We start from the raw sequence: 27329 nt of genomic DNA, 5'->3' as shown, positions 1-27329 counted from the left end.
ATAACCAGATTTTTAGAGGCTACTGGGAATAAAGGTTTTCCTAAGTGGGTGATTTGTACAACGATAGCCTTTGGGTCTCTGATGGAACAGCTCTGATGAGGAAATGTTCCTTTAATTATGTGGAAGGCCAATTACCACGTTATAGCCACATTGTTTTGCAGATTGCATATAATTTCACCATTTCCATAGCTTCAGCACTAAAATTCTGGAGAAAATTCAGGCACCAAGGAGACACTTGGGGAATATTATGCTGGAGACAAAGATGTTTTAACGAATTCAATTTAAGCTTCAACATTAAAGTTATTTTGTGGAATAAAACATAATGGAATGATGAGCTTGTGTATGCCAACTCTATAGTGGAGGTAATAATAGCTAGAGAGAGCATGTCCCGTCTCCTCTTTTTAATGCTCATTCGAGTAATACATAATGCTATAGAGAGAACCTTTCTCTAATATGTGCTTCATCTCAGGCTAAGCGTGTTTTGGGCAACTGTGCTTCATGAAAAAAAAAAGGTAAAGGATCTAATTTGGGAGTCATTCACAAAAGTGCTACCACTTGATTTTTTTTTTATACTCTGAGATTTCTTATTCCCAGTGCCTACCAGGAATGGACTTTCTGGAGAAGCTCAGATTAATCACTCTTTATGAGAGGTGACAGCATGCTGGCAGCCCTCACAGCCCTCGCTCGCTCTCGGTGCCTCCTCTGCCTGGGCTCCCACTTTGGCGGCACTTGAGGAGCCCTTCAGCCCGCAGCTGCACGGTGGGAGCCCCTGTCTTGGCTGGCCAAGGTTGGAGCTGGCTCCCTCAGCTTACAGGGAGGTGTGGAGGGAGAGGCGTGAGCCAGAACTGGGGCTATGCATGCTGCTTGCCTGTCGGCTGAAGTTCCAGGTGGGCATGGGCTTGGCGGCCCTGCACTAGGAGCTGCCGGCCGGCCTTGCCAGCCCAGGCAGTGAGGGGCTTAGCACCTGGGCCAGCAGCTGCTGTGCTCCACTTCTCGACGGGCCTTAGCTGCCTCCCCACGGGGCAGGACTCAGGACCTGCAGCCCACCATTTCTTAGCCTTCCCCCCTGTGTGGACTTCTGTGCAGCACGAGCCTCCCCAATGAGCACTGCCCCCTGCTCCACGGCGCCCAGTCCCATCGACCACCCAAGGGCTGAAGAGGTTGGGTGCATGGAGAGGGACTGGCAGGCAGCTCCACCTGTGGCTCCTGTGTGTGATCCACTGGGTGAAGCCAGCTGGGCTCCTGAGTCTGGTGGGGACTTGTAGAACCTTTATGTCTAGCTAAGGGATTGTAAATACACCAATTGGCACTGTGTATCTAGCTCAAGTTTTGTAAACACACCAATCAGCACCCTGTGTCTAGCTCAGGGTTTGTGAATGCACCAATCGACACTCTGTATCTAGCTACTAGGGCGGGAACTTGGAGAACCTTTGTGTGGACACTCTGTATCTAGCTAATCTAGTGGGGACGTGGGGTGTCTTTGTGTCTAGCTCAGGGATTGTAAACGCACCAATCAGCACTCTTTCAAAACAGACCACTCAGGCTCTCTGTAAAATGGACCAATCAGTAGGATGTGGGTGGGGCCATGTAAGAGAATAAAAACAGGCTGCCAGAGCCAGCAGTGGCAACCCACTGGGGTCCCCTTCCACACTGTGGAAGCTTTGTTCTTTTGCTCTTTGCAATAAATCTGGTTGCTGCTCACTCTTTGGGTCCACACTGCCTTTATGAGCTGTAACACTCACTGAGAAGATCTGCAGCTTCACTCCTGAGCCAGCGAGACCACGAACCCCACCAGAAGGAAGAAACTTCGAACACATGCGAACATCAGAAGGAACAAACTCCAGACACGCCACCTTTAAGAACTGTAACACTCACCAGGAGGGTCTGTGGCTTCATTCTTGAAGTCAGTGAGACGAAGAACCCACCAATTTCGGACACACTTATACACTTGGCACTGGGAGGTCTGTATGGAGCAAGTGAAGAAATCAGCAGAGTGAAGATAGAGGGAGAACAACATGATGGGGGAAAGGCAAAGTTACTGCCATGTTGGTTTCAATTCTGCCACTCATGAGTGAGACCCCTGACCTCCTCTCTCTAGGACTCTGTTGTTCTTATCTGTACAGTGTAGGAATAGAAGGGCCTTTTAAAGTATTAACATTTCCTGACCTATCTGTAAAACACTTTCATTCAAACTGATGGGAATCTTGACTACTTTGCCAAGAGGACATAATCATCAAGCTGAATGCACCAAACAACATTGCCTGAAACTATCTAAGCAAAAACTGAGAAAGTTACACAGGACAGACAAACCTCCTATGAGAGTAAGAACTCTTCAGCACATGCTTAGTGTGTCAAAGACAATGCTGTGTTCACACCACTCCTCGTCCTGGACATGCAGAAAGACTACATTTCCCAGCCTCACTTGCAGTTAGTTTGGAACTATGTGACTGCATTTCCACCAATAGGAATGTAAGAAATCACTTCTGGGCCAAAGTTATCAAAGGCAAGTGTGAGCTATGTTCCCTCTCTCCCTGTCCATATGGCTACAAGTGATAATCTCTGAGATGGCAGAATTAAAAGATGGAAACCTCCAGAATCTCTGAATCACTGTTGGACAAGGGCCCCCAAGGAGAACCCCTGCCCTGTACCAGACTATGCTATGGGTGCCAACCCACTGAGAGTTCAGGGTTTATTCGTCTCAGCAGCAGTCTATTGTTACACTGACTAACATCCTAAGGTTTGAGAGATCTAGCATATTGTTAATTGAAGCTAGATTTTAATTACACTGAGAACATTATCTATTGAGAAATAAAAACTCTCCTAAAAAAACAAATAATCCACATTCCTTTTAAGCACATGTGGCAAATTTGCCAAAAAAAAACAAAAACAAAAACAAAAAACTGGCCACATATTAGGCCATAAAGAAGTCTCAACAAAATCCACTATACGATTGACATTGTCCAGACCACATTTTCCCGACCATAATGAAACAAAATTAGAAGTCAACAGCAAGAAGATAGCTAAACACAAGCACACATTTGGAAAACTAAAAATATTCTTTCAGGTGTTAAATGAAAAATCACAATAGAAATTACTAAACTTTTACAACAGAATGAAAATACAACTTTATACATATATGTATATATATATATATATATATATATAATATATATATTTTTTGTGAGTCTTCCAACTTCGTTCTTCTTTTACAAGGTTATCTGGGAAATTCTGGGTTTCCTGCAATTCCTCATACAGTTTTATGCTGTTTGTCAATTTCTGTGGCTGGGATGAACTTATAGTAGTTCTCATAGACCAGGGTTTGCATATCGCTGTGTAGAGCCCGGATCTGCTGCACCATGTCCGCCTCACTGTCCATCAGCTGGGCAAGAGGGCACTCTCTAGGCAGCTTGTCTAGGTAAACTTCCGGGTCGAAGTGCGCCCCGTTCAGATCGGTAGGGTCCAGCGGGTCAGGCCCCGCGGGAAGTCCCACCGCCTCCCCTTCCGAGAGGCTGTTGTAAAGCTTTAGCATCCTGTGCGCCTTCCACCAACGCTCCGTGAGCCTCCCCCTCCAGCCCTTCTGGGGAGTCCCCAGGTCCACACCTCGGGCTAGGCCCAGTGACAGCTGGCACCGCCATAGCTCCAACTGCAGCCCACAGGTGTAATTTTTATATTTTTAAGTTGGATACATGGAGCTTCTTGGTTTTGCTTTCATCACACCGTTGAGGAAAGAGGTGGTTGCTTATGGTACCCCTGTTTTTACTGCATCCTGTAATGGATGAGAACCTCCCTGTTGCAGAGAGCAAAACACTGAACTAGATTGTGCTGTAACACAGCCCTGTGTTGGGGGATTGAGAGTGATCCTGCAAACGCTTGCAAATCTGCCCAGTGACAGAGACAATCGTTTGGGCAGCTGTTCACTATAGGAAAAGGCAATTGACCAAAAGTCAGTTACTGAGCTATCTCAATGCTTTCTTTTTATTTTAACTTTTGGCAGCAGGGTGCAATTAAAGGAGAGAAAGAAAACAAAGTGATAAGTGTAAGATAATGTACACACAGTGTAAAAGAAAATGACAAGACAGGATGACTATTTGCCTCTTGGTTAGCTCCTTGGGCTGTATGTCTCCTTCCTCAGAGAACCTCTTTTCCTTTGTCCAGATTTCTTAGGGTGGATAATCCAGGTGCCTGCTCCCCCGTGATGGAGGCCAAAGACGTCCCTGGAGCCGCCTCCCACTGCATCCTTTCCTGCACTGCCCACATGGACACAACTCAGCCGATTAGACTTCTTCTCAGAACTTTAGTCTAGAGCAAAGAGATTAAAGGGTGAAGTGACTGAAGGTATGCCCTTCCAAAGTGGTACGTGAGCTAATGGCTAAAGTTTGCCAAGCCCATCCAAGCACTTTTTTTCGTAATTTTTATTTACTTATTTTTTTGTGACAGAGTCTTGCTCTGTTGCCCAGGCTGGAGTGCAGTGACGTGATCTCGGTTCACTGCAACCTCTGTCTCTCGGCTTTAAAGGAGTCTTCTGCCTCAGCCTGCCAAGTAGCTGGGATTACAGGCATAGGCCACCATGCCTGGCAATTTTTTTTTTTTTTTTTTTTTTTTGTATTTTTAGTAAAGACAGGGTTTCACCATGTTGGCGAGGCTGGTCTCGAATTCCTGACCTTGTGATTCGCCTGCCTAAGCCTCCCAAAGGGCTGGGATTACAGGCGTGAGCCACGCGCCCAGCTTCAAAAAGTTTTAAGCAGAGCTCAGAGGTCTTAACCACAGGCACATCAGAGGAGCATTTTTGAAATATTTTCCAGCTTCCTTAGTAGGAATGGAAGCCAAACTCCGAATTGATGACTCCTTTGAGGAAGTTCGAGAGCTGTAAGGAAAGCCAGGAACAGGGGCAAGGGAGAGATACGTCCCGAATGATCCTGTGCCAATTCTTTCTGGAATCCTTGATGTGATCTCAGCTGCTCTTTCTATACATGACACAGTGATTGTGGCACCCACTGGTCTAGCTGTGGTCTCCAAGGAACCCCCAAAGGGAAGGGCACAGTGAGCAGGGGCATCGGCCTGAGTGACAAGGATTTGAGAGGGCAGGTTGGATACAGGGAGAGGACTGGCCAAATGCCATGTGTCTGGACGTAGACTGACTGGTTCAAATTGGACTTCGCCTTTTTTGACTTCGTGATCTGGTACAAGCTACATGAAAATCCATTGCACCTTTTCTAGTCTGTAAAATCATCCTGAAATGTGCACTAATAACGTGGAGACTACACAGCTGAAATGAAACAAGCTGCATAGAGCACAGAGCTCAGAGCCTGGCCTTTAGGAAGCCCTCAGTAAGGGTTCATGATGCCATGGTGTCTGTTGTCATCCTCTTTATCCTCATCATCACCTTCATAATCTCTTTGTTGTTCTTAGGGAATAGTTTAGAGGGACTGATTCCCTGCTATCATGGGTGAGATGTCTATGAGAAGGACAACTAGTGGGGGAGGAAAGCAAAATTTTGAATAAGATTTCTGAGACCCCCAGCGCAACAAAGAACAGAAACTCCACAGTCTGCTGAGCAGAGAGTTGCATATTGGTCTCCTCCCATCTGCCCACCGCACTCTCTTGTTTGTCCTGAGGATGAGGAAACAAACAAGGCTCCCGACCGTCCCTCAGCACTCACTTGAAGGAGTGGCCTGCCACTCCACACCTGTGGGTATTTCTAGTTGGGCGGGATGAGAGACTGAGAAAAGAAATAAGACACAGAGACAAAGTATAGAGAAACATCAGTGAGCCCAGGGGACTGGCGCTCAGCATACCAAGGATCCGCACCGGCACCGGCCTCTGAGTTCCCTCAGTTTTTATTGATTAATATTTTTATTATTTTAGCAAAAAGGAATGTAGTAGGAGGGCAGGGTGATAATAAGGGGAAGGTCAGCAACGAACATGTGAGCAATAGAATCTATGTCATAATGAAGTTCAAGGGAAGGTACTATGACTGGACGTGTACTTAAGCCAGATTTCTGTTTCTCTCCACCCAAACATCTCAGTGGAGTAAGAATAAAAAGGCAGCATTGCTGTAAACACGTCTCACCTCTCAACATAGGGCCGTTTTTCTCCCATCTCAGAATTGAACAAATGTACAATCGGGTTTTATATCGATACATTCAGTTCCCAGCGGCAGGCAGGAGACAGAGGCCTTCCTCTCTCTCAATTGCAAGAGGCTTTCCTATTTGACTAATCCCCCTCAGCACAGACCCTTCACGGGGGTCGGGCTTGGGGACGGTCAGGTCTTTCTAATCCCATGAGGCCACTTTTCAGACTATCACATGGGGAGAATCCTTGGACAATAAGCCTCTTTCAAGGGCAGAGGTCCCTGCGGCTTTCCACAGTGTATCTTGCTCCTGGTTTATTGAGACTAGAGAATCGCGATGACTTTTACCAAGTATACTGCTTGGAAACATCTTGTTAGCAAGGCACGTCCTGCACAGCCCTAGATCCCTTAAACATTGATTTCATACAACACATGCTTTTGTGAGCTTCAGGTTGGGTCAAAGTGGTTGGTTCAAAGTGACTGGGGCAAAGCTATGGATTAACAACATCTCAGCAAAGCAATTATTGAAAGTACAGGTCTTTTTCAAAATGGAGTCTCTTATGTCTTTCCTTTCTACATAGACACAGTAAGTGTCTGATCTCACTTTCTTTTGCCTACATTCACTGAACTGTCCCTCCCCTCTGCTGGGGCATGACCACAGAGAACAGATCCACTGTCCTCCCTGCGTGGTGCACCATGGAGGCTCAGACTCCATCCTTAAGGCTGGCAAGAAGACAGGGTGAGACATCAGACCCCTGATAAAGGTGACGGGAGTGCAGTCCACACGACTGCAACCTCACACTGCAGGGCTGGAGGCTCAGACCTACTATTGACTATTCTGTGGCCTGGGGGGCTCAAGGCACAGAGCTCCTCATTAGCCAAAGTTGCCCAAGTTCCCCAACCTCTAAGGATTTCCTCATAATATTGCAAAAAGAAGAAAAGTGAGTGTCTATAGAAGCTTTGGGGCTCTTCCTCTAATCAGGAGAAAGCTGGTGGGTATTCTTCGCTTCTTTCTTTTCTTTTTAAACATCCAACTGCTTCAATTTCCGTCTTGTATTATGGGAAAACATACCACGTATAAATATTAAAGATTATAAATACATATTAGTTCATAGAGAACGGCCAGTATAAACATTTACAATTTCCACTCTTTTTCAGTTCACAGTTTAATGACATTAAGCATGTTCACATTGTTTAGCAACCATCACCGCCATCGTCTCCGGAACAGTTTTATCTTTCAAAATGGAAATTCCAACCATTCACCAAGCTCTCCATTCCTGTCTCTCACCCACCCCTGGGGGCCACCTTTCTAGTTTGCAACTCTATGAGTTTAACTACTCTTGACAATTGATAGATAAGTGGAATCATACCGTGTTTAATTTTTTTTGTTTTGGAGACAGAGTCTTTCTCTGTCACCCAGGCTGGAGTGCAGTGGCGTGGTCTGGGCTGACTACAACCTCCACATCGCGGGTTCAAGCGATTCTTGTGTCTCAGTCTCCTGAGTAGCTGGGATTACAGGCGTGCGCCACCACGCCCAGCTAATTTTTATATTTTTAATAGAGACGAGCTTTCACCATATTGGCCAGGCTGGTCTCGATCTCTTGAAATTTCTGAAAAACAAATATTTTTAAAATGTCTCGGAATGTGAAACTTCAGGGATACTGTGCCCATTTTATTCTTTTCTATTTCCCATCGTATGTACATGCAAGTGTATAACAAAGAAGTAATCAATGTGTGTATAAATCTACAACTTCCACAAATGTAAAATGTAAATGCTAAGTGGTGGCTGGGCGCAGTCGCTCATGCCTGTAATCCCAGCACTTTGGGAGGCGGAAGCGGGTGGATAACCTGAGGTCGGGAGTTCAAGACCAGCCTGACCAAAATGGAGAAACACTGTCTCTGTTAACAATACAAAAAAAAAAAAAAAAAAAAAAAAATTAGCCAGGCATGGTAGCGCATGCCTGTAATCCCAGCTACTTGGAAGGCTGAGACAAGAGAATTGTTTTAATACGGGAGGCAGATGTTGCTGTGAACCGAGACCGTGCCATTGAACTCCAGCCTGGGCAAGAAGAGTGAAACTCTGACTCAAAAAAAAAAAAGGAAAAGAAAGAAATAGAAAATGCAAAATGGTAAGAAAAAACAGCATAATAAACATTTGTATGGTGTTGATGGAAAATGCATTTGAAGATAATATTTGAAGAAATCATATTACATTTAATTTCTGTTCTTACTTATTGGAGCTTGATGCCTCTAAGAACTTCGTCATTGGAACCACCTCTGGTGCTTTAAAAGAAAAAAAAAAAAATCCACACACTCACACAGGTGCAAGGAAATCAGAATCTCAGGTATTGAGACCCAGGCCTCATCATTTCTAAGCTCCCCAGTTGATTTGACTCAAAGCCAAGATTAAGGAACGACGACATGGATCTCTACACAGAACCTGCCTAAATAGATTCTCTAGAAGCAGTTTATAAAGAAATTCCACATGAACTGTGGAAGAGGATATGAAGTTGATATAGAGTATGTCCTCACTTAACATCTTTGAAAGTCTCTTGGAAACTTCACCTTGAAGCAAAATTATGTATAGTGAAACCACTTATTTTTCTTCAACAGTATAACTTCACAACTTTAAACAGCCAATGCTGTTGGAGGACCTCCTGTACATTGTTTCCATAAAGTCAGTTTTCAGGGAATTCCAAAACGAAGTGAAGACTTCGTGTATATAAAAAGATGGTTGTGATTCCACCTGGATGACAGGATTATTGCTCAGAAACTAAAAGAGGCCGCCTAGGTATAGAGGATTCTGTCATGAGGTTTCTGCTAAACCAAGGATCCCAGAATCCTCACCCATTCCAGTTAAAGGCATAATGAAGAAAGCAATATTCACAAAGGAAATGCAGAAAGGAATAAACGACATCAAGCCACAAAAATAACGTGACTAAGCGGCAGGATTTGCAGATGTAGAGATTTAATGTGTTTGCCCTTTCTCACCCACACAAGAAAAAGGATGGAACAGATCATGAGATTCCACTGTTCTGCTGCGCAGCCTCCGCAGGGCACTTTGTATGTCCCTGTTTCTCAGGCTGTAGATGAAAATGTTCAGCATGGGGGTGACCACAGCCTACATCACTGATGCCACCACACCATTCCTGGGGGGTGGTGACACAGCTGAAGTCAGGTACACACCAATGCCTGGTCCATAAAACCAGCAAACAGTTGCTAGGTGAGAGCCACAGGTGAAAAAGGCTTTATACTTCCCATCTGACGATGAAATCCTTAGAATGGAGGGGCCAATTTTATAGTAAGACAAAAGGATCCCTGAAATGGGAAGAAAACCAAACATAGTATTATCAAAATACATAAATATGCTATTGATGACGCTGTCAGAACAGGCAAGGTTGAGAAGTTGAGAGGGGTCACAGACAAAATGAGAGATTTCCACATTGTTGATGATGGTGAATTGTAACACAATCCAACTGTGCAGCTGGGAATCCAACAGGCTAAGGAAAAAGGACATCAAAACGAAGAAGACACAGAGGTGAGGATTCACGATGACTGGGGAGTGCAGAGGGCGACAGATGGCTACAAAGCAGTCATAGGCCATCACAGTCAGGAGCATGCCTGCTATACATGCAAAAAGGACCAAGAAAGACATCTGCGTCAGGCAGCCCGCATGAGAGATCACTCTGCTATGCGACTGCATGTCCACAATCACCTTGGGAACCGTGGCCGAGGTGAAACCCATGTCAGCCCAGCACAGGTTGGAGAGGAAGAATTACGTGGGGATGTGGAGGGGGGAGTCATAGCTGACAGCCAGGATGCTGAGCAGGTTCCTCAGCACCATCACCAGATACATGGACAGGGACAGGGACAGCAAAGCGAGGACCGGCTGCAGTTCTGGATCCTCTGAGAGTCCCAGGAGGAGGAATTCTCAGACACCTGTGAGATTCCGTGGCCCTGTGTGTCTTGGACACCTGGAGAAGGAAAGAGGATTGGAAACATAAAAGATAAAAACCAGCCCTTAATGCTGGATGCGAGCAATTCACAAGGAACATCTTCACACTTGTGGACCATACACCGCCAGCAATGTTTCTCAGTTGTGACAATTCCAAAAATCTCAGAATTATTACGTGATTTACTTTTTTGCTATACGAGGCTTTCTGTACATACTACTTTAGAGAAAATCCACGGAAGAATATTAGAAGACCAAAACGTCATATATAACAAATCCGTGATCTCAGTAAAATACGGCCTACTCTTTTCAGAAAAAATACAATGCAATGACAATGTCCTTCTCTCTTTTAGAAAAATATCTCTGTCTAATTGAAAGAAATTAAGAAGACTTGAAATACTCTCTACTTTATTCTGACACGGTGCTACAACTTCCATTGATGTAGAATATGTAAAAGAATGACACAAGAGCTAGGACCCCATTATCTGAAAACGAAATCAAAACTTATAGTTCTCAATCGGAAGACCTTTTCACATGCCTGTTACTTTTCATATTTATAATCATCCTTCGGTTTTCTGACATTATTTCTTCATAAAAGTACATGCACACTCAAAGATGGGAGCTGGGTTTCCAAATGAATTGAATCTATAACTCCTGGCCCAGCACCATGGCCCACACCTGTAATCCCAGCACTTTGGGTGGCCCAGGCTGATGGATCACCTGAGGTCAGGAGTTCCAGACCAGCCTGGCCAACGTGGTGAAACCCCGTCTCCAGTGAAAATAAAAAAAAAAAAAATTAGCCGGCCGTGGTGGCGGGTAACCCTAGCTATGACAGCAGAGTGGGCGTACACCCTGTGATATTATTTGTAATATCCTAGAAAGATATTGCTCCTAATATCACGGTGGCTCTACACCCTGTGATCTTAGTTGTAATATCCTACAGAGATCTTACTCCTAATAATACAGTGGGTGTGCACCCTGTGATATTATTCATAATATATTACAGAGATACGACTCCTGATATCACAGTGAGTGTACACCATGTTGGTACACCCTGTGATCCTATTTGTAACAACTTAGAAAAATATTACAGCTAATATCAAAGTGGGTGTACACCCTGCGATGTTTTTTGTTATCTCCTAGGTAGATATTACTCCTAATATCACAGTGAGTGTACATCAAGTGTGTACAGACTGTGAAATTATTCGTAATACCCTAGGAATGTATTAATCCTCATACCATAGTGGGTGTACACTGTGAGTGATTTTTTTTCTAATATCCGGGGGGAAGAGGATGATATTGCTTCTGATATCACAGAAGGTGTACACCCGTCAGTGATATTGTTCCTAATATCCAGGGAATGAGAGGATGGCATTATTCGCAATATCACTGGGGGTGTACCACCTCCCGCCGGGATATTGTTCTTAATATCTGGAGGTGGAGAGAATGATGTTACTCCCAATATCACAGGGGATGTACACCACCCCTGTTTGTAAACGTCCCCTGTGATGTTGTTCCAAATGGCCTGTGAAAGAGTAAACATGACTCCCATTATCGCGGGGGGTGTTCAGCCCTGATGATATTGTTTTCTAACATCCAAGGATGGAGAGTATACTATTACTCCCAATATCGCAGGGGTTGTACACCCTTTTGTGTTTTTGTGCCCAATGTCCAGCAAAATAGAGGATATTAATCCCAATATGGAAGTAATTGTACAGCACCCCTGTGATATTCTTCCTAATATCCAGAAAGTAAAAGAATGATATTACTCACAACTGTGTAGGAAACGTATACCCGCGCTGTGGTATCTTTCTCAGTATCCAGGTGGGGAGAGGATCATATTACATCCAATGTGGCAGGGTGTGTACAGCCCCTCTGTGATCTCGTTGCTAACATCCAGGTTTGGGGACGACGACATTACTCCCAATATCGCAGGGGGAGTACACTCCCCCGTGACCTTGTTAGTCATTTCCTGGGTGGAGAGGATGATCTTACTCCCAATATCACAGGGGGTGTACACACCCCTGTGAAAATCTTCCTGTATTCAGAGATAGAGAAGATGACATTACTCCCAGTACCGCAGGGGGTTTCCAGAGCCCTGTGACACTCTTCCTAATATCCACAGGGAGAGAGGATGACATGACTCTCAATATCGCAGAGGGTGTACTCCCCTCCTGTAATATTGTTCTGAATACCCTGGGAGGGAGAGGATAAGGTTACGTTGAATATCGCAGGGAATGTAACCCTCCCCCTCTGATACCCTTCGTAATGTCCAGGGGAAGAGAGGAAAATTTCACTCCCAATATCACAGAGGCAGTACACCCCACCTGTGATGTTGCTCCCAATATGCAAGGGGGCAGAGGATGATACTACTCTCAATATCGCAGGGCTGTTCACATCCCCAGTGACATTTTTTCCTATTATCTAGGGGAGAGACAATTCTATGACAACAAAGGTCGCAGGGTCTGTACATCCCTTCCTGATATTGTTCCTAATATCCAGGGGGGAAGAGGATGATATCAAATATGAAAGGGGGTGTATATCCCCCACCCCTACGATATTGTTCTTAATAATCATGAGGGGAGACTGTGATATTACTCCAAATATCGCAGGGGTTGTTCACAACGCCTGTGATATTGTTTCTGATATCCGGTGGGGGGGCGGGGAGAAAATCATCTTACTGCCAATATTGTAGGTGGTGTAAACCCCACCTGAAATATGGCACCAAATATCCAAAGAGGGAGAGGATGGTATTCATACCAATATCGAAGTGTGTGTGCACGCCCCTTGTGATATGGTTTTTAGTATCCAGTGGGAGGGAGGATGATATTAGTCCCAACATCCCAGAGGGTGTACACTAGCCCTGTGATATTGTCCCTAACTTCCAGAGGGGAGAGGATAATATCACTCCCAATATCTCAGAAGTTGTACATCCCCCGTGATATTGTTCGTCATATCCAGGGAGGCACAGGATGACATTGCATTGAATTTCGCGACAGGCCTACACGCACAGTGTGATATTGTTCCTAATATCCAAGAACGGAGAGGATGATATTACTCCCAATAAAGCAGTGGGTGTACATCACCCCTGTGTTATTATCTCTAATATCCGGGGCCGAGGGAGCTGGGGAGAGGATAACATTCCCTCAAATTTAGCAGGTGGTTTCACGCCCCATGTGGTTTTGTTTTAAATATCCAGCGGGGAAGACAATAGTACTATTTTTGATAGTCCGATTCATCCTCTCCACCTTTCCGGAACTCTGAGGCCGGGAGGCCACATGCAGTTTCCGTGTGATCCCCAATACCTTTGCCGTCTTCTGTACCAAGGCAGCCAAAAACGGAGGCCCGTTGTCTGGGCCGATCCCTAAAGGCCGTTGAAATCTAGGAATCAGATCACGAAGAAGCACAGGGGTTACTTCACGAGCTTTCTCAGTTCGTGTTGGATAGGCCTCCACCCACCCAGAGTAGGTACGCCCAGGAACTAGTACATCCTTGTTACCTCCACACTTTGACATCTCTGTGAAGTCCACCTGGAGACCTTCAAAGGGGGCTGCTCCACAAGCTCATATGCCGGGCGGAACGGCTGGACCTTGCCTCGCATCATGCTGTCGGCAGGTAACACACCGCTGCCTCACCGTTTTGGCAAGGGCTGACAAAGGCGAGATGTAAAAATACCGGCCTAACAACTTTTCCAGTGACTCCTGACCTCGATGGGTGGTTTCTGGCACAGCCAGTACAACTGCAGCTCCTAGCAGCTGTGGCACAGCTACTCTCCCATCTGGTAACCGAGTCCATCCTTCCTCCATCACTTGTCCTTCCCTCTACCTGGAGAAAGTCCTCTTCTTCTTTAGAAGAAGCAGGTCCAAGATCAGGTGCTTGAGGGAGCACTGATGCCCAGAAGGGGGCAGATGCTGCTTTTCAAGCCTCTGAGTCAGCGCGGGAATTCCCCAAACCCAGCAAGAGGGAAGCTCGTTGGTGTCCTCTGCAATGCATAACTGCCACCTTGTGGGGTTTCCATACTGCTCCTAATCATTGCAAGATTTCTTGCTGGTATTTTCTGTCTTTTCCCCCAGAGTTCAATTGGTCCTTTTCTTTCTATCATGCTCCATGCACTTGAAGGGTTAAAAAGACATACGGAGAATCAGTGTAAATGTTGACAGTCTCACCCTCACTGAGTTCTAAGGCCCCAATGAAAGCAATGAGTTCAGCTTTCTGGGCTGATGTGGCCTGGGGCAAAGATCTGGCTTCAACAACAGTGTCCAGGGTTATCACTGCATACCCTGCGCCTCTCTCTCCTTGGGGGTTGAAGAAGCTGCTCCCATCCACGTATAGTTCCCAGTCTACTGATGCCCAAGCCTGGTCCCAGAGGTCAGGTCTGCTAGAGTCAATTGAGTCCAACACTTCTACACAATCAGGCTCGACAGGGCTCTCTGATACCGGGAGCAAGGTGGTGGGGTGTAGGGTGTTGCAAACTTCAATGGTTGTACGGGGATTTTTGCAGAGCAGTTTAGTACTTGGTGAGTCTGGCATTCGTTAGCCAGTGATGTCCTTTAGTGTTCATTAAAGTCACCACAGCACGGGACGCCTTTATGTTCAGGCTTTGCCCAAGAGTCAGTTTATTTGCTTCTTGTACTGGCAGGGCAGTTCCTGCCAAGGCCTTGCAACAGGGGGGCCATCCTTCAGAAACCCCGTCTAGTTGTTTACAGAGGTAGGCCACCGGCCTCCGCCAGTTTGGGTTCAAGTCCAGCTGCCATCTCTTCTTTCTCTGATGCATACAATGGAAAAGGCTTTGTCAGATCGGCTAGCCCCAGGGCTGGCGCTGCCAGAAGTTTTTTCTTTAACTCATGAAAGACTTGCTGTTGTTGGGATCCGCATTCCAAAGGTTCCCGGTCCCCGCCCCCTTTGTGACCTCATACAAAGGCTTGGCTAATACTGCAAAGTTTGGGATCCACAGTCTACAAAACCCCACAGCTGCTAAGAATTCTCTCACCTGCCTTCAGATCTTAGGCTCCGCTAGATGGCAAATGACCTGCTTTCTTTCTGATCCCGGGCTGCGTTCCGACCCCTGTCGGATAGTCATTCCCAAGTAACGTACCTGCTGTCAGCAGATCTGAACTTTCTTCCTGGACACCTTCTACCCACAGTACTGCAGGTGCCGGTGTAGGGCATCTGTTCCCTTGGCACACCCGACTGCCGTGTGGTGTCCCAGCAGAAGGTCGTCAACCTACTGGAGCAGCACGCAGCCTAGGTCCCTGCTGGGAAACTTCTGGAGGTCTCGAGTCCACGCCTCCCCGAAGATGGTGGGGGGAGTTCTTGAACTCTTGGGGAAGCCCGGTCCAAGTGTACTGAGTAGTGACACCTGACTCCGGATCTGCCCACTGAAAGGCAAACAGCTTCTTCCTCTCAGGGGCTAATCTGATAGGAAATAAAGTGTCTTTCAGGTCCAAGCAGGTGAACCAGCTGTCCTCAGCTGGCAGCAACCCAAACTATGTGGATGGGTTAGGTACTTTTGTATGTAAAGTCAGTGTACCTTGATGAAGCAAGGGCCAATCCTCTACCGGCCGGTAGTCCTCGGTCCGTGGCTTGGGAACAGGCAGGAGGGGAGTGTTCATGGAGACAGACAAGGAAAAATCATTCCAAAAGTTCTTAGGTGCTTGAGACGGACCTGGATACATTGAAGGGCTTCTCTGGGGACTGGCTCCTGATTTCAGCCTCACCGGCTGGGCCCCAGTCTTAACTGGCCAATCCCGGAGGGTTGTCTTCTGCCGCACTCTTGGCCACCGCTTAGCCAGAGCTGGTCTTCTCTCTTGGCCTGGCTCAGTTAAGAAAAGTCTCCATTCCTCATCTCGGGGGACAATAAGGGTCATAGTAACTCCCGTTCCGGGTAACATTAGCAGCGAAGAGCCATGCTCTGTCAGAGAGATAATGGCTCTCAGCTTGCTGAGCAAGTCGCTTCCCGAAAAGATCAAGGTACAGTCAGGCATGTACCAAAACTGATGAATGACTTTATGTCCTCCTACACTACAAGTCCGAGGCAAGCAGAAAGCTTGCTTTGCTGAAACCCCCATGGCTCCGATGACGTCAGTAGTCTTCTTGGATAAGGGGGCGACCGGGGCGGTTACTAGCGAATGTTCAGCACCGCTATCTACAAGAAAGTCAATGTCTCCACCCCCGACTGTCATTCTGACCAGAGGCTCAATGGGGACGCTTGAACCCGGTCTCCCTCAGTCCAAGAAGCCTTCTGCCAGGTTGAGCAGGGCCCCCTCCTCCTTGTCCGGGGCCTCCTGCTCTGAGTCACCTTGTTTTCTTTTGAGCTCAGGGCATTTGTTCTTCCACTGTCCTATTTCTTTACAATCAGCACACTGGATATGCTGCAAACTCTGACAGCCATGCTGAGTTTCTTTCACAGGGCCCCCCTTCCCTTGCCTCTTTGGGGGTCCCCTCTGATTGCTGCAGCTGACAAACAGGTCGGCGTATCGCCGGGCCTGACCTCCATTCTCTTTGCCGTTTTCCTTACGGCTTACTGCATCCCTGTTTACAAACACCTGGCTAGCTATTTCTAGTAATTGGGATGGATTCATCCCCGCAAGCCCAGCCTGTTTCCACAGTTTTCTTCTGTCTTCTGCTCTTTGACGGCCTAAAACCATGGGAATCACGGGCTGATTTTCAGGGCTATCGGGATCAAAGGGAGTATACATACAATAGGCCTCCCACAATTCTCTCTCGTACAATTGTGCTGGAATTTCTTCTTTTCCCTGAATAACCTCAGAGAGCTTGTTAACGTTTGTGGCCTTCTGAGCTCCCCTCATTAATCCTTCCAGGAGAGCTTCCCGGTCTCGGTTTAGCCTTTGCATATCCTGTCTTTCATGTGGGTCCAACTGGGGGTCGGTTCCTGGCAACTGGGTCCTTCCATACTCTTGGGGGTTTTGATAATCAGCTGGTGCATGTTCCTGTAGCCACTTAGTTGCTGCTTGGAGGACTCTCCGCTTTTCTTCGCTGTTAAAGAGGAACATGAGCACCTGGTGCCAATCAGCCCAGGTGGGGTTGTGGGTGTGGATAACAGGTTGGAGCAAATCAATTAGAGCTTGTGGCTTTTCGGTATAGGGCGGTGTATTGTTTCTCCAGTTGAGAAGGTCGACTCAGGTGAAGAGCTGGTACCGAAAAACACGCCTCTCCACCAAGTGACCATCCTTATCTATCCCAGTCTACCGCTGCTCTCTCAGGGGCATTTGTGTCCCCATTTAGGGTCATAAACGAGCTGCCGAGGGAGGGGTGCAATGGTGCAAGGCGACTTACCGCAATTAATAATCTCAGTTATTAATTGACACTAATAATTATCAATGTTAATAACCCATAATATAATTTTTGAAATCAATAGCGATAATTACTAATGTTAAATAGTCATACTAATGATAACAATACATAATTAATATTAATGATTAATGACGCCTGATATTAATAACTGATAATGACTTATTCATTAGAAAACAGTAATATTAGATCCTAATAATTAATATTAATATTAATATTCTGAAAACTTTATTAGCAATTATTTCTTAATATAAATATTAATATCAGTCATTCATATTCATGTTAATAATAAGTGAGCAATAATTCATACTAATATTACGCCCTAATACCTCAGTGGGTGTAAACCCACCTGCGATATTGCTCCTAATGTCCAGGGAGGGAGAGAGCATGATATTGAGTTAAATATCGCAGTAGGTGTACACAGAGCCGGTGATATTGATCGGAATATAATCTCCAGGGGGTGGACTATAATGTTACTCCCAATATAGCACTGGGTGTGCATCCACCCGGTGATTGTGCACCTAGTATTCACCGAAGAAGACAATGCTATTACAACCAACATCGCAGGAAGTGTACATCACGGTGTGAGATGGCCCTTAAAAATATTCCAAGGCGGAGGGAGTGATATGACCACATATATGGCAGAAAGTGGACACCCCCAAAGATATTTTTCCCATAATCCCAGAGGGAAGAGGATAATATTACTTTCAATATCACAGAAGTTGGACACGCCGTCGATGACACTGATTCTAACTGCAACGTGGGAGAGGAGAACATGACACCCGATATTCCAGGGAGTAGAAACACCCCTGTGATACTGTTCCTAATATTCAGGGAGGAAGAGGATGATATGACTCCCAAAACAGAAGGGTGTACAACTTCTGTACACCGAGGGTGTACATAGGTCTGTGAAACAGTTCATAATCTGCAGAGGGGTAGATGATATTAACCACAATAAGATGAACAGGCTGTGAGTCCACCGCGGATCCTAAGAGCCAGGGGGGCAAGAGGGGCTGGCTCTTTACTCCCCGCATCACGGGGGGCGCCTCGCCCCCCTGCGATGGGGGTCCTAAGAGCCAGGGGGGCAAGAGGGGCTGGCTCTTTACTCCCCGCATCGCGGGGGGCGCCTCGCCCCCCTGCGATGGGGGTCCTAAGAGCCAGGGGGGCAAGAGGGGCTGGCTCTTTACTCCCCGCATCGCGGGGGGCGCCTCGCCCCCCTTCGAACTGGATCGTCATATCGAGGTTGGGAGAGGGTCGTATTACTCCCGGCTTGGGATGGTCGCCCGCCCCCCTGCAATGTGTATCGTCATATCCATGGGGGGAGTGGGGACTGATGTTACTCCCCAGATCGCGGGGGCGTCCGCCCCCATCCGAGGTGGGTCGTCATATGCAGGGTCGAGAGCGGGGTGATATTGCTCCCCGCATCGAGGGTGGAGCTCTTCCGCCTGTGATGTGGAACGTCATATCCGGGTGGAAAGGCGGGTGATTTTCCTCCGCCACCGCCCGGGGGCGACCTCGCCCCACTTCGATTTGGCTCCTAATATCCAGGGTGGGGAGAGGGGGTGATATTCCTCCCTTTCTGCTCCTGTATTTCCTCTACTGCCACACTTGGTTAACACCCTGGGACATTATTTTCCATATTCTAGGACGATGCCGCTGTTTAAGTCCCAGTGGGTATACACCCTGTGAGATTTTTCTTGATATTGTAGCCAAATGTGAATCCTGATGTCACACGCCTCTACACACTCTGATATTATTCGCAATACCCTTGCGAAACGTTAATAATAATGTCACAATGTGTGTACATATTGTGCTATTATTCTTAATCTCCTAACGGGAGGTTGATTTTATTGTCACATGGAGTATTTTCCCTTTGGCATGATTCGGAATATCCTGAAGGGATGTCACTCCTTATGTCACAGGGTTTTTGCACCTTGTCAAATTACACGTATTACCCTCATAAGATGTCACTCCTCATATCACCGAGGGTGTACGCTCTGTGATATTATCCTCATACTTCAGGGAAATGTTACTTTTATTATCACAGATGTTGCTCACCTTGTGAAAGTATTCGTTATACTTTTGTGTGATGTGACTCCTAACGTCACACGGGGTGTACACCCAGTGATATTACGTGTAATCTTCTATAGAAATATTCCTCGTAAATCACAGGTCCTGTACACATTTTAATATTCTTCGTCATATTCTAGTAATACGTGACTACTATTGTCACAAGGCGTGTAGACCCTGTCATAAAATTCGTAATATCCCAGCGGGAGTTCACTACTAATTTCACCATGCGTGTACACCCTTTGATACTGTTCGTATTATCCGAAAGAGATGTGACTACTTATGTCCCAATGCATGTACATTCTCTGATATTATTCGTTATAACCTCGGGGGATGTGACTTCTAATGTCACTCGGTGTGTGCTCCCTGTGTTCTATTTCATAATATCCTAGGGGATTTGTACTGTTAATGACACAGGGGTTGTACACATTGTGATATTATACATGATATTCTAGAAGGATGTTACTCCTAATGTCACAGGGGTGTACACCCTCTGATAGTATTAATAATTTTCCAGGGGTCTATACTCCTAATGTCGCAGAAGATAACACCCTGTGACATTATTCGTAATATTCTGGTGAGTTGATTCTCCTAATATCACAGGAGGTGTACACCCTGTGATAGTATTCTTACTATTCTAGGGCGATGTCACTCTTAATGTCACAGATGTGCTCCTTCTGTGATATTATTGAAAATACGCTAGCTGGATAGTACTACTCATTTCACAATGTGTGTACACCTTGTGATATTATGAGTAATATTCTGGGGGGGATGTTACCCCTAACGTTACAGGGGTGTACACCGTTTGATATTGCTCCCAATATTGTAGGGGGATGTTACTCCTAATGTCACAGGGGGTGTAGAGCCTTCGATATTATTTGTAATCTTATAGAGAGATATTACTTTAATGATCACAGTGGGTCTACACACATGGGCTACACCCACTGGGATATTATTTGTAATATCTTAGAGAGATATAACTCCTAATATCACAGTGAGTATACCCCATGTGTGTACATCCTGTGATATTATTTGTAATATCCATGGTAAACATTACTTCTACTATCCCACAGAGGGTACAACCTGTGATATTTTTCATAATATCATAGGCAGATATTGCTTCTAATAACACAGTGGGTGTACACTATGTGTGTACACTCTGTGATGTGATAGCTTATATCCTAGGGAGATATTCCTTCTAATATCACAGTGAGTGTACACCCTGTTATATCATTCGTAATCTCCTAGAAAGATGTTGCTGCTAATATCACAGAGGGTGTGACCTCAGTGACATTATTTGAAATATCCTAGGGAGATGTTACTCGTAATGTCACAGGGGTTGTACACCCTGTTATATTATTGTAATATTCTAGGGGGGTGTTACTTTTAAAGTCACAGGGGTGTACACCCTGTGATGTTATTCGTAATATCCTAGGAAGGGGCTACTCCTAATATCACATGGGTTATCCTAGGAAGAGGTTACTGCTAATATCACACTCCTAATATCACAGCCTGTGATAGCATTCGGAATATCCAAAAGGGATGTTACTTTAAATGTCACATGCGGTGTACACCCTTTGATAATATTCGTAAGATCCTAGGGACATATGACTTCACATATCACATTGGGTGTACACACATGGTGTACACATTGGGTGTGAACACCTCCTGTGATATTATCCATAACATCCTAGGAAAATGGAACTCCTAATATCACGGTCAGTGGACACCCTGTGATATTATTGGTAATATCCCAAAGAGATGTTACCACTAAGATCACAATGTATGTATGCCCCCTGATATTATTCGTTATATCCTTCGGGGATGTTACTCCTAATGTCACACGGGGTGTACTGCCTGTGATATTATTCGTAATATCCTAGGGGGATGTTACTTTCAATGTCACCGGGGGTGTATATCATGCGTATTCAACGCCTGTGATACTATTCCTAATATCCTAGGGGCATGTTCCTCCTAATGTCACATGGGGTGAACACCATATGTGTACACCTGCTGTGATATTATTCGTAACATCCTAGGGGAATATTACTCCTGATGGCACAGGAGATGTACACCATGTGTGTCAACCACCTGTGTCATTATTCGTAATATCCTAGGGAGATGTTTCCTTGAATGGCACAAAGTGTGCGCAAAAGGTCACAGAAGGTGTACACCTTGTGATGTTATCTGCAATACCCTAGAAGGATGTTACTCCTCATATGTCACAGGGGTGTACACACTTTGATATTATTTGTAATCTCATGGAGAGATATGACTTCAAATATCACAGTGGATGTTCACACATAGTGTATACCCTGTGATATTCTTCGTAATATCCTAGGGAGATGCAACTCCTGATATTACAGTGCGTGTACCCGGTGTGTGTACACCCTTGATATGAGTCGTGATATCCAGGGTAAATATGACTCGTCATATCACACAGTGTGCACACCCTGTGATTTTTTCATTATATTTAAGGGAGATAGTGCTTCTAATATCACCGCGGGTGTACCCCATGTGTGTGTACTCTGTGACAGTATTTTTTACATCCTAGGGAGGTATCACTCGTAATGACACAGTGGGTATTCACCCTGTGATATCATTCTTATTTGACCTTGCTGCCTTTTTTAACCCACCTTGCAAAAGGAATGGAACAGATAAGAAGATATTGAGATGAGACTGTGCTGCCGTTCGGCCGCCGCAGGACACTTTTAATATCCCTGTTTCTCAGGCTGTAGATGAAGGGGTTCAGCATGGGGGTGACCACCGTGTACATCACTGAGGCCACTGCACCCTTTCTCGGGGAAGACGACACATCTGAACCAAGGTACCCTCCAACGCCTCTTCCATAAAATCAGCAAACAACTGACAGGTGAGACCCACAGGTGGAGAAGGTTTATACTTCCCGCCTGATGATGAAACCGTCAGAATGGAGGAAACAATTTTACAGTAAGAGAAAAGGGTCCCCGAGATGGGAAGAAAACCAAATACGGCAGCAGGGAAATACAGGTTGATATTCCTGGTGAAGGTGTTACAACATGCAAGATGGGCGAGTTGAGAAGGTTCCCAGAAGAAATTAGGAATTTCCACATCCTTGAAACACTTCATTTGTAAGGCAATCAAGTTGTGCAGCTGGGAGTCTAAAAGCCTGAGAAAAAAACAAAACAAAACAAAAAAAACAAGGACAACAAATCTAGGAAGCCACAGAAACACGGGTTCAAGATGGCTGAACGATATGGAGGGTGACAGATGGCTACAAACCGGCCATAGGCCATCACACTCAGGAGCATGTCTCTCTTCCATGCCTCCAAAAATGGCAAAGAGAGACATCTGAGTCAGGCAACCTGCATAGCAGATGACTCTGCTGTGAGACTAGATGTCCACAATCATCTTGGGGACCGTGGTGGAGGTGAAACTGATGTCAGGCAAGGACAGGTTGGAGAGGAAGAAGTACATGGGGGTGAGGAGGTGGGAGTCAGGGCTGACGGCCAGGATGATGAGCAGGTTCCCCAGCACCGTGACCAGGCACATGGACAGGAACAGCCCAGCGACGACCGGCTGCAGTTCTGGACCCTCTGAGAGTTCGAGGAGGAGGAATATAGGGACATCTGTTCGACTCTGTGGGTCTGTATCGTTTGGATACAACCCTCTTTTGCCTGGAAGAGAGGGTTGAAAAATCGCAAACAAGTAAACCAATACCCAGCATTGTGTCTGCATTTTGGACAGAAGCAATTCACAAGTAACTTTTTCAGATTTCAGAGCAATCCACATTCAGCAATATTTTGTAGTTCTGACAAACTCAGTTGCCTTATAATGCTTTCAACATCGATTGCTGTGTTATTCACGTCTTGCTATAAACACCTGCCTTAGAGACACTAGCTTCAAAAACGTTCCAAGAACCAGATCATCACATATAACAAATTCGTAATTGCTAGGAAATACAGCCTATCTTTTCCGAAGGAAAAGATGTAATAAAACCATTGTCTTCACTTTAAGAAAAAGGTTATCCTAATTAAAGGAAATTAAGAACTCAAATATTTTATTTATTCTACTAGATGGATACAAATTCCCTTGATTTAGAACATCTGTAAACACTGTATAACAGCTGAGACCATGCCATCCGGAATTGAAATGAAAGTTGATAGTTCATAAGCAGAAAATAGTTCCACATGCCAGTTAGGTCCTAGTGATTTCATCATTGTGTTTTCGGACTTTTCTCCTTCGAGAGAGTAATTGCTTACTCACATCGGTAGGTCTTGTTTTAAAATTCATGGAAGCTCTAACTCCTGTCCTTAGCTTCGGTGGACTTAGAGTTTTCATCAGAAAGTTTGGCCGGACGCGGTGGCTCACGCCTCTAATCCCAGCACTTTGGGAGGCCGAGGAGGGCGGATCACGGGGTCAGGAGATCAAGACCATCCTGGCCAACATGGTGAAACCCGGCTTCTACTAAAAATACAAAAACGTTGCCCGGTATGGCGGCGCGTGCCTATAGTCCCAGCTACTCGGGAGGCTGAGGCGGGAGAATGGCTTGAACCTGGGAGGCAGAGACTACGGTGAGCCGAAATCACACCACTGCACGCCAGCCTGGGCAACGAGAGCAAAACTCCGTGTTAAAAAAAAAAAAAAAAAAAAAAAGAATCAAGTAAGTCAAAGTCACGCTGATGACAGCCAATTTTGGTGAAGCAAGGAAGTGTCAATTCAATCCTTCACATATATTTGACTTTTGCTGTCTCCTGTGTGCCAAGCACGATATAGGCTCTGGGGAATCAAAAACCAAAGAGAATCACTTGTTCCTCTCCCAGTACTCAGTCCTTACTGAGAGAAGGACAAAATAAAATGTCATGTCTGGAATGCAGGGAAAGCAGAACTTCAGGTCACGGGATATTTCCGTTGAATTGTGTGGAGTTGAAGCTGAAAATCTTAAGGAATGTATCTAAAATTCACTTTGCCTTTACTTTACGCATCCGTCACCTAGGGATCACGTAGCGGGCACCCACGATCGGCTTAATCATCACTCACTTCCATCGGATCAACTGGAAATCAAGTCAGATGAGAGTGCTGAGTCTCAGAGGATGGACATCTCACCCTTTGCCATACAGAGAAGTAGAAAGGGTGGTATTCAAAATTCATGGCCAGATTCGAAGTCCTGGGTACTATACTTCCTGGTCTTCCAACTCTCAAAAAGTTGTGGTTTTTTTTGGCTTTTGTTTTTCTTTTTGATGTTTTGAGATGGTGTCTCGTTCCGTTGCCCAGGCTGGAGTGCAGTGGAGTGATCTCGGCTCACCGCAACCTCTGCATCCCAGGTTCAAGCTATTCTCCTGCCTCAGCCTGCCAAGTAGCTGAAATGACAGGCGCCCCCGACTACGTCTGGCTCATTTTTTTCTATTTTGAGTAGAGACGTAGTTTCACCATGTTGGCCAGGCTGGTCTCGAATTCCTGACCTTGTGATTCGCCTGCCTCAGCCTCCCAAAGCGCTGGGATTACAGGCGTGAGCCACCGCTCCCAGCTTCCAAAAGTTTTAAGCAGAGCTCAGAGGTCTTAACCACAGGCACATCGGAGGAGCATTTTGGAAACGCTTTCCAGCTTCCTCAATAGGAATGGAAGCCAAACTCCGAACTGATGACTCCTTTGAGGAAGTGGAGAGCTGTACGGAAAGCCAGGAACAGGGGCAAGGGAGAGATGCGTCCCGAATGATCCTGTGACAATTCTTTCTGGAATCGTCGATGTGATCTCAGCTGCCCTTTCCACACTTGACACAGTGATTGTGGCACCCATTGGTCTAGCTGTGGTCTCCAAGGAACCCCCAAAGGGAAGGGCACAGTGAGCAGGGGCATCCGCCTGAGTGACGAGGATTTGAGAGGGCAGGTTGGTTGAAGGGAGAGGACTGGCCAAATGCCATGTGTCTGGACCTAGATTGCCTGGTTCTAATTGGACTTCACCCTTTTTGACTTCATGATCTAGTACGAGTTATATGAAAAGGCGTTGCTCCTTTTCTAGTCTGTAAAATCATCCTGAAATGTGCACCAATAACGTGGAGACTATGCAGATGAAATGAAACAAGCTGCATAGAGCACAGAGCTCAGAGCCTGGCCTTTAGGAAGCCCTCAGTAAGGGTTCATGATGCCATGGTGTCTGTCATCATCCTCTTTATCCTCATCATCACCTTCATAATCTTTTTGTTGTTGTTAGGGAATAGTTTAGAGGGACTGATTCCCTGCTATCATGGGTGAGATGTCTATGAAAAGGACAACCAGTGTGGGAGGAAAGCAAAATTTTGTATAAGATTTCTGAGACCCCCAGCACAACCAAGAACAGAAACTCCACAGTCTGCTGAGCGGACAGTTGGCACATTGGTCTCCTCCCATCTGCCCACCGCACTCTCCTGTTCGTCCTGAGGAGGAGGAAACCAAACAAGGCTCCCGACCGTCCCTCAGCACTCACTTGAATGGGTGGCCTGCGCCTCCACACCTGTGAGTATTTCTAGTCGGGTGGAATGAGAGACTGAGGAAAGAAATAAGACACAGAGACAAAGTATAAACAACAGTGAGCTCAGGGAACTGGCGTTCAGCATACCAAGGATCTGCAATTGCACCGGCCTCTGAGTTCCCTCAGTTTTTACTGATTATTATTTTTATTATTTTAGCAAAAAGGAATGTAGTAGGAGGGGAGGGTGATAATAAGGAGAAGGTCAGCAACCAACATGTGAGCAATAGAATCTATGTCATAATGAAGTTCACGGGAAGGTACTATGACTGGACGTGTACGTAAGTCAGATTTATGTTTCTCTCCACCCAAACATCTCAGTGGAGTAAAGAATAACAAGGCAGCATTGCTGCAAACCTGTCTCACCTCCCACTATAGGGCGGTTTTTCCCCCATCTCAGAATTGAACAAATGTACAATCGGGTTTTATACCGAGACTTTCAGTTCCCAGGGGCAGGCAGGAGACAGTGGCCTTCCTCTCTCTCAACTGCAAGAGGCTTTCCTCTTTGACTAATCCACCTCAGCACAGACCCTTTACGGGGCTCGGGCTCGGGCTCGGGGACAGTCAGGTCTTTCTCCTCCCACGAGGCCACTTTTCAGACTATCACATGGGGAGAAACCTTGGACAATATGCCGCTTTCAAGGACAGGGCTCCTTGTGGCTTTCCACAGTGTATCGCGCCCCTGGTTTATTGAGACTAGAGAATGGCGATGACTTTTACCAAGTGTACTGCTTGTTAACAAGGCACGTCCTGCACAGCCCTAGATCCCTTAAACCTTGATTTCATGCAACACATGTTTTTGTGAGCTTCAGGTTGGGTCAAAGTGGCTGGGGCAAAGCTACAGATTAACAACATCTCAGCAAAGCAATTGTTGAAAGTACAGGTCTTTCTCCAAATGGAGTCTCTTATGTCTTTCCTTTCTACGTAGACATAGTAAGAGTCTGATCTCTCTTTCTTTTCCCTACACTCACTGAACTGCCCTTCCCCTCTGCTGGGCCATGACCACGGAGAACAGGTCCACTGTCCTCTCTGTGTGGTGCACCATGGAGGCTCAGACTCTGTCCTCAGGGCTGGCAAGAAGACACGGTGAGACGTGAGTCTCCTGATACAGGTGACGGGAGTGGAGCCCACAGGACTGGAACCTCACACTGCAGGCCTGGAGGCACAGACTGACTATTTACCATTCTGTGGCATGGGGGTCTCAAGGCACAGAGCTCCTCATTAGCTAAAGTCGCCCAAGTTCCCCAACCTCTAAGGATTTCCTCATAATATTGCAAGCAGGAGAAGAGGAAAGTGAGTGTCCATAGAAGCATTGGGGCTCTTCCTCTAATCAGGAGAAAGCTGGTGTGTATTCTTCGCTTCTTTCTTTTCTTTTTAAAGGTCCAATTGCTTTAATTTTCATCTTTTATTATCGGAAAATATACCACGTAAAAATATTAAAAA

At 45.9% G+C, this 27329-nt stretch overlaps 1 pseudogene; it reads right to left on the bottom strand.

Moving 5' to 3' along the window:
• Positions 1–9191: 9191 nt before the first annotated feature.
• Positions 9192–11940, bottom strand: LOC100613135 (putative gustatory receptor clone PTE01; annotated as a pseudogene).
• Between the last annotated feature and the right edge of the window lie 15389 nt (positions 11941–27329).

This window comes from Pan troglodytes, chromosome 7 (assembly GCF_028858775.2).
Source record: "Pan troglodytes isolate AG18354 chromosome 7, NHGRI_mPanTro3-v2.0_pri, whole genome shotgun sequence".
NCBI lineage: Eukaryota > Metazoa > Chordata > Mammalia > Primates > Hominidae > Pan > Pan troglodytes.
The sequence above is the reverse complement of the archived record's forward strand: the minus strand, read 5'-3'. Positions and strand labels throughout refer to the sequence as shown.